This window comes from Micropterus dolomieu, linkage group LG17, assembly GCF_021292245.1.
Source record: "Micropterus dolomieu isolate WLL.071019.BEF.003 ecotype Adirondacks linkage group LG17, ASM2129224v1, whole genome shotgun sequence".
Lineage (NCBI taxonomy): Eukaryota > Metazoa > Chordata > Actinopteri > Centrarchiformes > Centrarchidae > Micropterus > Micropterus dolomieu.
The window spans coordinates 34,444,323-34,457,771 of NC_060166.1; the positions used below are offsets into that span (position 1 = coordinate 34,444,323).

The 13,449-nt window shown below is 38.2% G+C and overlaps 1 protein-coding gene across 1 annotated transcript in view; it reads right to left on the minus strand.

Moving 5' to 3' along the window:
- The window catches only part of slc8a2b (solute carrier family 8 member 2b), a 159,773-nt gene that overhangs the window by 103,838 nt on the left and 42,486 nt on the right, over positions 1-13,449 (minus strand). The window contains exon 2 of the mRNA XM_046072948.1: positions 5,493-5,530. The gene's annotated coding sequence lies outside the window, so the exon portion shown is untranslated. The remainder of the gene's footprint in view (positions 1-5,492; positions 5,531-13,449) is intronic.

The window sequence follows — 13,449 nt, forward strand, 5'->3', positions numbered from 1 at the left end:
ATTTTCTCTACTCAAGTCATTTTGGAGTGTAATGCATGTGTACGGTGTCCAATCTGATTTCATTTGATTTTTCATTTAGTATATCTGTCACTCTTCGTGTAACAACCAACTGCATGCATAGTAAATATATAAAACATAGTACAAATATGTAAAAACAAATACTAAAAACCCACCCACATAACTCACATCAAACAATGGCGCACATTGCTTTTGTGACAGTATAACGTAAAACCTGGAGTTCATCCAGACACCATCATCCCATCCATCATTAATTGATAAAACAAGCTCATCATCAACCATCAATATTATATGCAGTCCACTGATTGTAAGCTGAGCACTTAACAGTTGGATAGCATGAGATAGCACTGCTCATCATTCTCACACCTCTCAGCACTGACAGCTGAAACAAAACCACATTCTCTTGTGTAAACTGATATCATTTGGCTTTTGATGACTTCACTGTATGTATGAAATCCGAGCACACCACTTCATGGTTTGAATCACTTTGGGTGTTGGTTAGCTCCTGTGTGACAAAGAGTCTTTTTAAATGCTGGATAATCAGTGTCTATATTGTCTAACTGTTTCTGAATGAAACGATCTAGGGGTGTCACGAGTACCAAGTCGATGCCAAAAACATGACGGTTCTTGTTACACCACCATAGGTACCGAGGATCCAACATGTGGAAGATGGCAACAGGTGCAGCTGCAGCAACAGGTCCGCCATCATGTTTGGCAACCGTGATGAAGTTCGTTGAATATTTAACATTCATTGGTTTTCACGGCTGTTACCTTCATAGCTCTGTGTCAAAGCCTCGATTTCTCCCAGATTTGTCATATGTTGGAGAGCTAATTTAGGCAGAAGATTCAGAGTTTTTGATCAACTCAAAATCACCAAGATGACGATGCAGTTGAGGGTGCAAATAACTGAATGTCTGTCCGATGCACCTGACACTATAGGCGACATTAGGGACTGTCTTAAAAGTGCAATACAATCAATTTCAATTGTCTATAACTGCTTTTTTTGGCAACACAGAAATCTCAAACCACTGCCAATATATATAGTGACCATCCTTAAACATCTCACACCTGTGAGTTTGGAAAATTAATTAATTAATTAATTATGCACATTGAAAGGTTGTAATTTCAATAGCTTGCTCATTTATGAATACTGAAATCAAGTCATCTCTCATCTGTCCTGGACACACTGCTACAACTTTGTATCAATGTTCAAATGTTTTTATTAAAATGCTGGGCTTTTTGGGGGGAAGGGTCTGTGACTAGGAAGCCAAAACTGGAACTAAATGGAAGAAAGAGTAATGTGAGTTCTTCAAAAAGTTCCAGAAGAAATGTTTCCAGGCAAAAATGAAAGAGACAAAATGAAAAAGTAACATGCAGCAGCAAATAAATACAAAAAGATCCTTACAGAATGAGTGTGTATGTTTTTGTGGTGAGAGGATAAGTGGAGCTATAGACAAACCATCTCTCTTTTCCAACCTTATTAGGATGTGTTAACTGAGGGGAAGCCACAAACGCATGCATATTTCAGCAGGAGAAAACTGTGTGTATGTGTGCAAGACAGAGGGCAAGAGGAGAGAAAAAATGGAGGGAGAGAGAGCACACCAAACTGAAGAAAATGTGTAAGCTTAGACAAACATACACACACATGTAGACACAGACACTTAAGTCAAGTCTTCATGAATTAAATCCTCGTTATGGATCATTGTGTCTCCTTACACACACACACCTTCAACTCCCACACAGGTCTCCACACACAAAGCCAAATGCTACCCACCCACACACTCCTCCCCTCTGTCTAACCAGCCATCCACTCCACCCACCACTGTTTCCAGGCAGAAGCCATTAGAGACGACACACACAGCAGGCACCACACACAGGAAAGTAAACTTCGGTAGACCATGAGATGATTCACGTCACACACTGTGAGGCTTCGCTCAGCGTGGTACTAACTACACGCACACTGATGGTTGCTGTCGGCCCAATAAACCAGCTTCAAATTAGATGGGAATTTGGTCAAGTGGCAAGAGTTTATAAGCCCCTTCAAATACCAAAAAATTACGCATTCAAAACTCATTATTCAGTCGAGTTGGTCACTGGATGAAAGTGTCAGCTTTTAAAACCATACTTTAAATATGGTTCAAATGAGCTCAGATCTATTTTATATTTATGAATGATATTCTTTTGATTTTTGATAAATTTACCCACATTTGATTATAAAATTTCAGTTTTATTGTATTTGTAGGTTAGGTGTTTTGGTTTATATTGTGGTACAACATAATTCCATTTTAGTCATCTCCTTTGTATTGTTAAGTTATGCATAATATTATGTTCATCTATTTACTCTGTTTTTAGTTGTGTTGGGACTATATATGCAAATCAGCTATTGAGCTAACCCTGGCAATATGTCTCAGTTGTGCTCTTATTTGAACTCCCATATACAAACAAACAAACAAACACTGAAAATGTAAAACAAGATCTGTAATTCTAGAAATCCTTGCCAGTATTCAATATGAATGTCGTACCAAAAGTAACACATGTGAATTGGAATCTTTTCATGGTTTTCTGCACAATATGACTTTTGTTTTTGTTTTTATCTTTTATATTTTAATTCAGCTTCTTTTTTCATTTCTTCATGTGGTCCAACCGAGGACCGTTATTGCATGTCATCCCTCGTTTTGCCCCTCATTTTCTCCCACCTCTCTACTGTCTTCTATTAAACTAAAGGGGGAAAGGCACATTGTGAGCATGTGGTCTATAAAAAAATTAACGATTTCAGTAGTATTTTTATTGCAAATACATGCATGGTGTCGTAATGGACATAAAGGAGAGTGTTGCCATGTAAGAAATTCAATACCAAGAGTCGTGACTTACATGTCAGAAATCCAAGACAGATGTACTGATTTTATGTCTTTTTCAGACGTACAGTACGAGAAACGTTAGATCGTTCTACTGGAGAGATATGGATTATGCTTCAATCATTTTCATCCAGTAACCAAAAACTACTGGTGAGCATCAGTCTGTGTGGTTCAGTAAAAGCAATGGATTGAATTGTTGGTTGAGAAGCAGCAGTAAAAAAGTAATATTGTTTTTGTCCCTGAAGGTATCAAGGTTATGGGTATTCAACCCCCCCCGGGCTCACCGATTTGTATTATACAAACTGGGAGCAAAGGGGAAATATGAAAGCTTCTGGCAAACAATGCTGGAATGATTAAAGGAAGAGGAAGGCTGAGCATGTAGTGCAACAGAAGCAATGAGCATGAATGGTGTTTGTGTCTAAAGACATGTTTCCATCCATCTGTTTTAACTGTTTGCACGTTTAGAAACCTGAATGAAAATGCTAGAAATAGAAAAGATGCAACAAAAGCTGATGAAAACAGTTTTTTGTAATTATTGATGTTGCAGTACCTGCCTTTCCTTCTTCTGCTATAGACAAACCAATCATTTTGATTTGCCACTTCCGATTTCATCACTTCACTTCACCAGAAATCCACAAAAAAACCCTACATAGCTCTGCTGAATCAGAGATTGCCAACACGTTCATTTGTTAAAATAACACAACTGACATATTAGGTGTAAATGAAATGAAAATCCATGGTAGATCAGAGCTAACACTAAAGAGACATATTTAATTTTATGGGACTTTTGAGTTTACATCTATTCAACCTTATGTACAGTAGATGATGAGATAATTTAATTTACTATGATTAAAAAACACACCTTTCACACATAGGCACAAAAATACGCAAACACACAAACACAGACATAAAAAAATGATCAATTTGGCAAATATGGAGAGAGAAGATAAGGAATAGATTGCCTATTAATCACTGCAAAGGTGGGGTAATTATTCTACAAATACTGTTATGTCATCCCATTGGATGGCTGCCCACATCATTACATGAAATGCAACTAATGTCATTTTCTGAGCTGTGCCAATGGAGCCCAGTCACTGTCACCATTAAACTTCAGAGATGCAGGAAAGGAAGGAGGACAGGGATGTAAAAATGAGTGAAATTAGTGGAGGAGGTTAACGGCCTTTATATTCCAGGGCAATGCTTCGGTAATCAGGTAGAGAACTACAGAAAGACCAACTGAAATACGGTCTGAAGGATTTAAAAAGAGGGAGGAAAGAGAAGCACAGAGAGACAAAGAGTGATGATAAATAAGAAACAGAAAATGTGTCACATTCAAATTATGTATCATATTAGCACAAAAAGTAATGTAATGGTTGGTTTGATTTTCTTAAAACTGCAAAAAGCTTCTTTCACTTGAAGTGGAGTGTTGTTACTGTACACAAATAAGAAGCCTGATTAATGCTTCAGTCTCATTGCACAGCAGTGCAATTCAAAAGACAGACTTACAACTTAGCAACACTTTCCTTCACTACTACTAGATGGAAATGCATCTAATTCGTTTAAAGTTTATTTGCACTTTTGCTTGGATATTTAATGTAGAAATGCTCAGACTGAAACAAAGAGGCTGATGTAGAGAAGAACATCCCATTGTTGCAAAATGAGATACCATGTTATCCTCTTTGTCTCAATATAATTTAGGTTGTGGCATCTTCACAAAGAAAACTCGAGGGCAAAATGAAAAACCGTCTCATGAAAAGCACAGAGTGAGCGCTCTGTATAGAGTACTCCATATCTACAGTCCCTTTTGCTTTCCTTATTTGGCATAAGATACACAGGCACACGTGAGTTTCTGTAATCTGCCATTTTTATATCTGGTTATCAAACTTTGCAAAATAAACATATGGGAATGTAAACTTGAAAATATTGTAAAGCAAAGAGAAAACAGATGAAGCAGAAACAGAAATAACAAATTGTGAAAGAGAAAGCAACAAAAACAACAACGGAAAGATAGAAAACATGCAGGTTTGGGACAAATGCTACAAACGTGGAGGTAATAGCCTGTTTGTCACTGCATTGCACATTACATGACGACCTGAGGAAAGACACCCACACACATGCAAACACACATATCTGCTCACAGAGTACTCTGTTGGAGTGAAATATATAGTCATACACTTGTGTGTATGTGAGCATGAAATTGCAGTCGGAGATATACATTGTTGCTTCCAAACACACATTTATATATGGAACTAGACAAAGTCATAGGGAGCAGCTGGTTAATGTGTGACTGAACCCCCCCCCCCACACACACACACACATAGAGCAGTCATTGGTTTCCTGGCAGTGGATAACAGCAATGGTATGTTTAGTATTCAGAGAGAAGGAAGGAAACTAGAGGAGAGAGCGAGCTGGCTTCAGTAACAAAGCAGCCTCTTCGTGACTCCCCTCACTGAGACTCTTGTTGGATGAGTGTGTGTGTAGCTGGATCTCTCCCCATGAAACATTTGTTCATGCATAAACCAACTGCTCATCACAGTAGGTTGTGCTTCCTTGTATTTGTGTGTGTTTGTGACTGCACCATTTATTCCCTCACAAATACACAAAAAACAGTTTACTTACCCAAATCAAACTCATGAGGTTGTGGGTGTTCAGCTTCCCTGAAACAGTTAAGGACATTTAATTAGTTGATATTCTGAACACAATGAATTACAGCAGGTTTAAGCAGAAAAAGTTTAATAATTTGTTTGAATTTTTGTCACAAACTTAAACTTGAACAAATCAGAGGACTCTCTGAAAGACTCTGTCCCTTCTCAGATGAAGGACTGCATCATATGTCCAGTATAGGTACAACACACACATTTACACACTGTAACCCTGTGTACACTAGGGGTGGGAATTGCAGGGTACCTCACAATACGATACACGATACATGGCTCACAATAACGATAATATCACAATATTCTGCGATAATCGATATATTGCTTAACAATCCTAAAGTGATACATCACAATGTCGGTCTAACTATTAATACAAAATGCCCGTGAAAAGGTTTACTATTTATTTGCTGCAAATCCAAACTGTTAGAAAACAGCAAAAATTCTGCTCAGTCTGTAAATAAAACTATAGAGCAACGATGAACAATTATTATCAAAACATTTGTTTATAAAAGGCACATAAAATGCAGATTCACTGAAGTTTTTTTTACAGCAAATACAAATTGTTGTGTACCACCTAAGTCTAATCTGTACATCACATTATATTAATAACTGTTCAGTGACACAGCGTTGTGCTGCCCTTTCTCTTCCTACTGATAGCTGTATTTTTAGGCCACTGGGAATGTTGGGTTTGAGTTATGACCCTTTGGGGTTGCTGTAGCTGGTCTGTGGAGTGCAGAAGCAGCGGAGTAAAGCGAAGTGAAGTTAGCATCTCTTTTATTTCACACAGAGCTCAGGAAACATGTACTTTAAATATTTGCAAAGTATTTCACTCATGATGTTCAGCATGTGAAGCAAAATGTGTAGTTTATGTTAAGATTGTATTTTCGCGATCGCGATGCTAATGTCCGTTAGCACGTTAATGGAGATTCCCATTATATGTTAGCATTGAGCTAACCCTCGAAGCGCAATTTTTTATTAATATTATGTATCGATATGATGGGCTGGATTATCGATACAGTATCATGGAAAATAAAAAACGATATATTGTTGTATCAATTTATTGTCAGGCCCCTTGAGTACACACACACACACACGCACACGCACACACACACACACACACTAGGGTGACCAGACGTCCCGAAAAATTAGACTTAACATGGGTTTTGATTATAGCCTAATTAATCATTAAATACTGATCCTTGTATAGTTCTCTTGCTCCAGCAGGGGTTGCAGGTTATCTGTACATTGAGTCAACAGTGTTGTTATAGCCACAATGTAACACTCTTGCTCTTTTCCACCTTTTAGTTTTCTTGTGGTTAGTGAAAGTTACAGTTGCGAGTACAGGGGAAGTGTAGCTTCAGGGAGCCACACGAGAGATCTTCAATTCAATAAAATTTTATTTATATAGCACGAAATCACAACAGTTATCTCATCTAGACCGCACAATTATTTACAGAAAAAAAAAAAAAATATATATATATACCCATTCTCATCTGGTCACCCTAACACACACACACACACATTTCCTCAGAGATCGATCTGCCACAGTGCAGCATCCTTCCAATACCAAACCAATTTCTATTCAGCCTCAATATCCTGAGACACTCAACCAAAACAAAACCATTTCAGGTCAAAAAAGAACCTTTTGGCTTTTACAGTTTGGCGGAAAATGAGTTCTCAGTGAGAATCAGTAGTCAATATTTCTATTAAGAACATTATTACTTATTTGTCTTGAGTGTTGTGTGTTTTGGTGCCAATTACTCCAGCCACAGAGTTATACAGGGGCAATTCAATAGTGTCTTTGGTCTGAGAGGTTTTATCAGCGGCTGCTTTAATCCTTTAAATCCTCAGTTTTCATTTATTCTTGCAGCCATGGTTGGGTGTTCCTTATTTCCTTACTACAACTCAACAAGTAAAATATGAACCTGCCTGGGTAAATAACATAATAAGACACAGCATTGAGACTTAGAAAGAGTGGGAATTTTAACACCTCAGCGGGCTGTGGGGGTCATGAGATGATTTCTAGCCAAGGCTGCAGTAACTAATTCAGCAATCTGCCTGCCTATCTGACTGTCTGTCCATCTGTCTACCTCTTTGGCTTACCACTTGTTGAGACGTGCCTAAGATAGTGAAGAGGCCTTCTACCTTCACAGAACAAGGCCAAGTAGATTGATTATTGATCAGTTTGCACAAAAGAAAAATAAAAAAAGTGTGTGTGTGTGTGTGTATGTGTGTGTGTGTAAGAGACAAGAAAACAGAAGAATGGCGACAGAGAAAGAAAACAGACTAAAAGAGGTCAGAAAGTATAAAAAACACATTTAGAGCTGAAGCAGCCAGCTGACAGGTGCAGGAACGCTCCAGAATGAGAACAAGAGAGGGACGAGTGTGTTCCCACACATTATAAACTCTTAAAGATCCATTCAAGTCAATACTGTCATGTCACAGATTTGATCAGAGGGCAGCTTTAATCTTAAGCTTTGAAAATTCTGGCCCTGAGTCAAAACTATTAAAGATTAACAAGGAGAATGTGACTCCTGAAATTGATAGAGAGAAGATTTAATCACTTGCGATTGTACAGAGTTGTTACAGAGTGGACGTTCTTCCCTCAGAAAACATCTTTGGCCCTTTAATCAGACACGTTTCATTTGGCCTGTCATCAAGTTACTCACAAAATTAACGTTAATTAGCGACAGCTGATATTATCAACTGCCCACCACATTTGTCATTATAACAGGTGAGAAGCTGCTGTCTGAAGGTTTTGTACACTGCTCTTTCACTGCTAATTATAATTAGCATCTTAGTTTAGCGACTATTGTGCCGGCGTTCTGCAAACCTAGTCTGAATTGAAGATGCACCCATATAAATTTTCACATTCACACACTATTTTAACTCTCATATGCAGTGAAATGCTGGCAGTGTAGAGCCATCTGTCGTTAAGAAGAGCAGTGTTGCAACACCAGCAGGCTGAGGTGGACAAAGCAGTTCAGTAAAGAAAGGACTGGATTTTGAGCAGTTTTATATTAGCAGATCCATTCAAATATGCCAAGATTGGCCCCAATACATCTCAGGACATCTTGAGTTAAATAGAAGTAAGTATTCTCTAACTTCGGACCATCTTGCAATGAGATCACAAAAGCTGCAACACCAAATCTGTGTGTATGGTGCAATGTAACACTTAACATAAGATAAGTAACACTGCAGGGTCAACTTTTAACCTATGTTAGTTTTGACAGATTTACTGTATATAGTGTATGTGTTGTGCTGAAATATTCCCTGGTTTGATACAAGGAATGTACAACATTAAACATAGTTAGTCAATATTGGCAAGAGATAAATAATCAGTTGTTTGGCAAAAACTTGAATATTGAATGTAGCAATTGTTTTTTGTCTGCCTGGAAAATGCCTTCTTGGCAAGCTAATTCCATGACTTAAAATGAATGTGAGCCATGGGGTGTAAAGTGAGGGAGCCAATAGCTCCTCACCTACTTCCTACCCCCTACTTCCGGCGCACTTGGTTGGACCACATCCATCTTCGAACTAGTTGCTCTCCACTACGCATCTTTAAAGTTTTGTGAGTGCATCTTGCACACACCACTTGCATCACATTGACAAATTCTATCCACGATACAGACATATAAAACCTGGCAAAGAACTCAAAAACATGACGGCACACAGACTCACAAGGTAAAAGCAATATCAGCTGTTGTGACTGGCAATCAGTATTCTTATGTTTTCAAAAGCTAACTGCACTGTGAAAGAAATCTGTGACATGAGGTTTGCTGACGTTTGTACTTGTGAGAAGAGAAGCAAAGAGTAGAAAAGAGGAGAACCAGATTAAGACACTCACTTGCTGATATTGACCAGCTGCAAGTAACAGTGTATTGTGATATAAATAAAAAACTGTTCATCTGTTTAGTCAGGTCATCATTCAAAGCCAGATCAAGCATTTTGTTTAGGTCACAGATTTCTTGCACTGCCTGTATGACTATGACAGATCTAATTTTATTTCTAATATAACATATCGTCATCACACCACCATGTTGCTACAGTACCAAGCTTACCAAACTAGAGAATGTCTCACTGCCTTGATGATGAACTATGGACAGGGGCCAACTTCTCAAGACTCTAAAGTGTTGATTCAAATACTAGCATGCAATGGATCCCAAAGTTAGAAGGAAGGACCTGATTTAAGCTTCTAGATCACACTGGCTCACAATTAACATCATTCATTGGTTGGGAGGTGCACTGAAGCACAAAAGCAATTAAAAAGGCACATAAATTATGATATTTTTAGGCCTTATGGGATTGACTTGGCAATGTTGAGTGCACAAGCTCTTTACATCATTTAAAAAATGCCTTAGATGGGTTTTCAAATGCAACAGAATAATTAACAAATTTTCACGTGAGGCTGTCAGTTGGCTGCTGTTTTGGGAGTGGCACCTGCATTTCATCACCACCAACAGTAAATGTGTTTTCAGTTAAATGACCGAGTACAAAGTCAGACTGCTTCATACGTTTGTCCTCAAGATAAATATCATGTTCAGCTGACAAGAGTCATGCCACAGGCTAACTGCTGTCATGTGTTGTAGCATGTTTTCTGACTGTCTTAATTAGCTTTTGCTCATCATTATCATTGCTTCCTATAAGCTACTACTAAATGTGAACATCGTAATTAACAAGTACACATTCTGCCCGGTCCAACAACACATCGGTGGTGATGTCAGAGATCTAATTAGTTATCAAATCACCAACTGGAAGTAACAAATTACATTTTTATTCTTGTTACAATGACCGAGCACGTTTTTGTGTACTAGTAATCGAAGTACTGTTAAGTTACTGTTTTAAATTCAAGCTATGGAGAATGGCATTTAGGTATAACTCTGAAACAAAGAACTGAACTGAATAAGTATCTGATTCACAACGCAGCACAAAGCCAAAATACTTTTTCACGGTACTACCCTAAGGTTGTTTAGATGTCCTGTTATAATCACACCTGCCAGCCAATCAGAGGATGGTGATGATATGAGCTGATATGGAATATATGAGACAAAATATGAAAAGAGAGAGGGAGGATAAATATTATGAAGGCTAGAGGCAAGAAACAACACACACACACACACACACACACACACACACACACACACACACACACACAGACTTATTTCTATCTCCCAACCATGTAGAAAGTTGTTTTCATTGCTAGGTGACAAGAAAAAATGAGCAACTCTCCTCGTGTTGTTTGTGTGTGTGTGTGTGTACAAGGTCAACAAGGAAAAGAGAGAGAGAGTTAGTGCATCTGATGTGTTTTGGTCTTGTTTTTCTTTATCTGTCAACCACGCTTTGTCTCTCTTGTCTTGTTATTATGCTTCCAGCATCTACACACACACGCAGTCCCACACGTACACACATTTTCACAGGACTAATAATATTGTGCAACAGTAAACAAGAGAAGCAGGTATGAGCCAATATCAGGACACACACACACACACACACACACATACTTGCATGCACAGACAACATACAACACATGCTCTGACAGGGTAGATAAAATGTCTACAGCTCAACAGTAAACAAATAATATTTCAGTGTTAATACACACACAAACACACACATATACACACACGTATACTGTAAAGACAAACTCAATGAAGCATGAGGCCAGTGCAGGTTGCACATTGATTTTCCCCTCCAAACAACAATCATATTGTTACCCAAGGATCCCAAATTGTAGGAAAGCTCACGCAGAGAAGGCAAGTCTTTCAAGAACTGATGTATAGTCAATGTCCGTAGTCTTTGGTATCAGCAAATTTCAGGCACATTTAATCAAGTCCAAAAACAAAAATGAGGCAATGCATGAACACTGATTAATTCTGGTCACCTTAAACATACATAGAAGCAACTGCACACTTTGTTCTGGATAATTTTCAAACCATAAACAAACCGCATGAAGACTGATTGGAACCAGACCAGCCTTTCAGGCGGTGTTGGCCTGGTTGTTTAGAGCTCAATTAAATAACCAAATACACCAGAGTTCATTTAAACTCACTGCACAATGTTTGTAGTGTATCTTACTTTTTTTTGCCTCAAGCAAGATTTGAAATGTTTGTTTTTTATCAACATGAGAGAAAACTTCAAATCAACTTACTCAACTTGTCAAGATCTCCCTCTACATAAAATACTTCGATAGAAATCCAACTACTGCCTTTCTACTGATCCAATCAGAGCTCAGGCATTCAAAGAACAGAATCCATCAGACAGGATATTAAAATGTTGTAAATTGTTTATTTTGGCATCACAGCCACCTTTACCTCTATCACTGCAGGTCAAATTAAATATGGTGTCTCTATGAGTTGCTGTGTGTCTGTGTGGCAGGTAAGAGGTAAATGAAAGATCAAAAGTTCACCCCAAAACTCCAAAGAGAAGCACATATTCTCACCATGGTACTCAGTTTCAATAAAACATATTGCTACTTGTCATTGAGGAAACCATTAGCACTAAGCATATTGGTCCAGACTCTGCTGTTAAAGAAACAGTAATGAGGAGGCAGAGATTGGGGGAGAGAGGTGACTGGATAGATGAATACCTGGAGTGAGACGTGAAAACAGGGAACAACAGTCTGGTCTGTTAATGGGAGATTCTGATGTTGCATTTATTTATCAGTTTACATAAAAAGGGTCATTAGGTTGCAATTTCAGTGAAATTGAACAGTAAATGTAGACGTTTGTGATGGAATAGGAGTCTGAAGACAAACAGAAAGGACCTAAATTCAAAATGACAGATAATCCCTTTCACAACATGTGTTGCCCAGTGGTGGGTGGGGAGGTCCAGACAGTTGCTTACACACCACAGCAGGCGCCAGACAAGAAAAATGGAAATATAACTGGGTGACGGGCGTGAATCTTCTCATATGTGTGAATTTACTTTCTTGCAGTGATTTTACACTGCACACACATCGGAAAGAATGGTTTTCATGTTACTAACTAACAATAATTAGTAACAGAGCTTGCAATAAGGTGCTCCATAAATATGTCAAAGTAAAAACACTACTTTTTTGCCACACTTTGTGACACTAATATGATGTTCACGAAATAGCTCCACATCCAAAATCCTCACAGGTGGCAGACAGAAGAATCAACTAAGTGTGATACTTATTAGCATTAAATAAATATGACATTTACAAACACAGTCTTTATCAGACACCAGCAGACATTTCACCTATTTCACAGGTGTGTGCAATTAATTTATTCTATTCTATTTCTTCTCTTTTTCTTTCTGATGACAAGCGTCTGTCTGGAAATGTCACCTTTATTAGCTGTTGATGAACAATACATCTTGCCTGTTTCTACTTTGTGATAGGATGTTAGCCGGTGGGCAATCAAACATCCTAATGAACAACCTTTATCATCATTTACCATATAAATTTGGCTTGTCGGCAAGTTTAGTTTACTGCCAGATGCGCAGTCATCTAATACAGTGGGTACGGAAAGTATTCAGACCCCTTTAAATTTTCCACTCTTTGTTTCATTGCAGCCATTTTCCAAAAATCAAAAAAGTTCATTTTATTTCTCAGTAATGTACACTCAGCACCCCATCTTGACAGAAAAAAACAGAAATGTAGAAATTTTTGCAAATGTATTAAAAAAGAAAAACTGAAATATCACATGGTCATAAGTATTCAGACCCTTTGCTCAGTATTTAGTAGAAGCACCCTTTTGATCTAATACAGCCATGAGTCGTTTTGGGAAAGATGCAACAAGTTTTTCACATCTGGATTTGGGTATCCTCTGCCATTCCTCCTTGCAGATCCTCTCCAGTTCTGTCAGGTTGGATGGTAAACGTTGGCGGACAGCCATTTTCAGGTCTCTCCAGAGATGCTCAATTGGGTTTAAGTCAGGGCTCTGGCTGGGCCATTCAAGAAC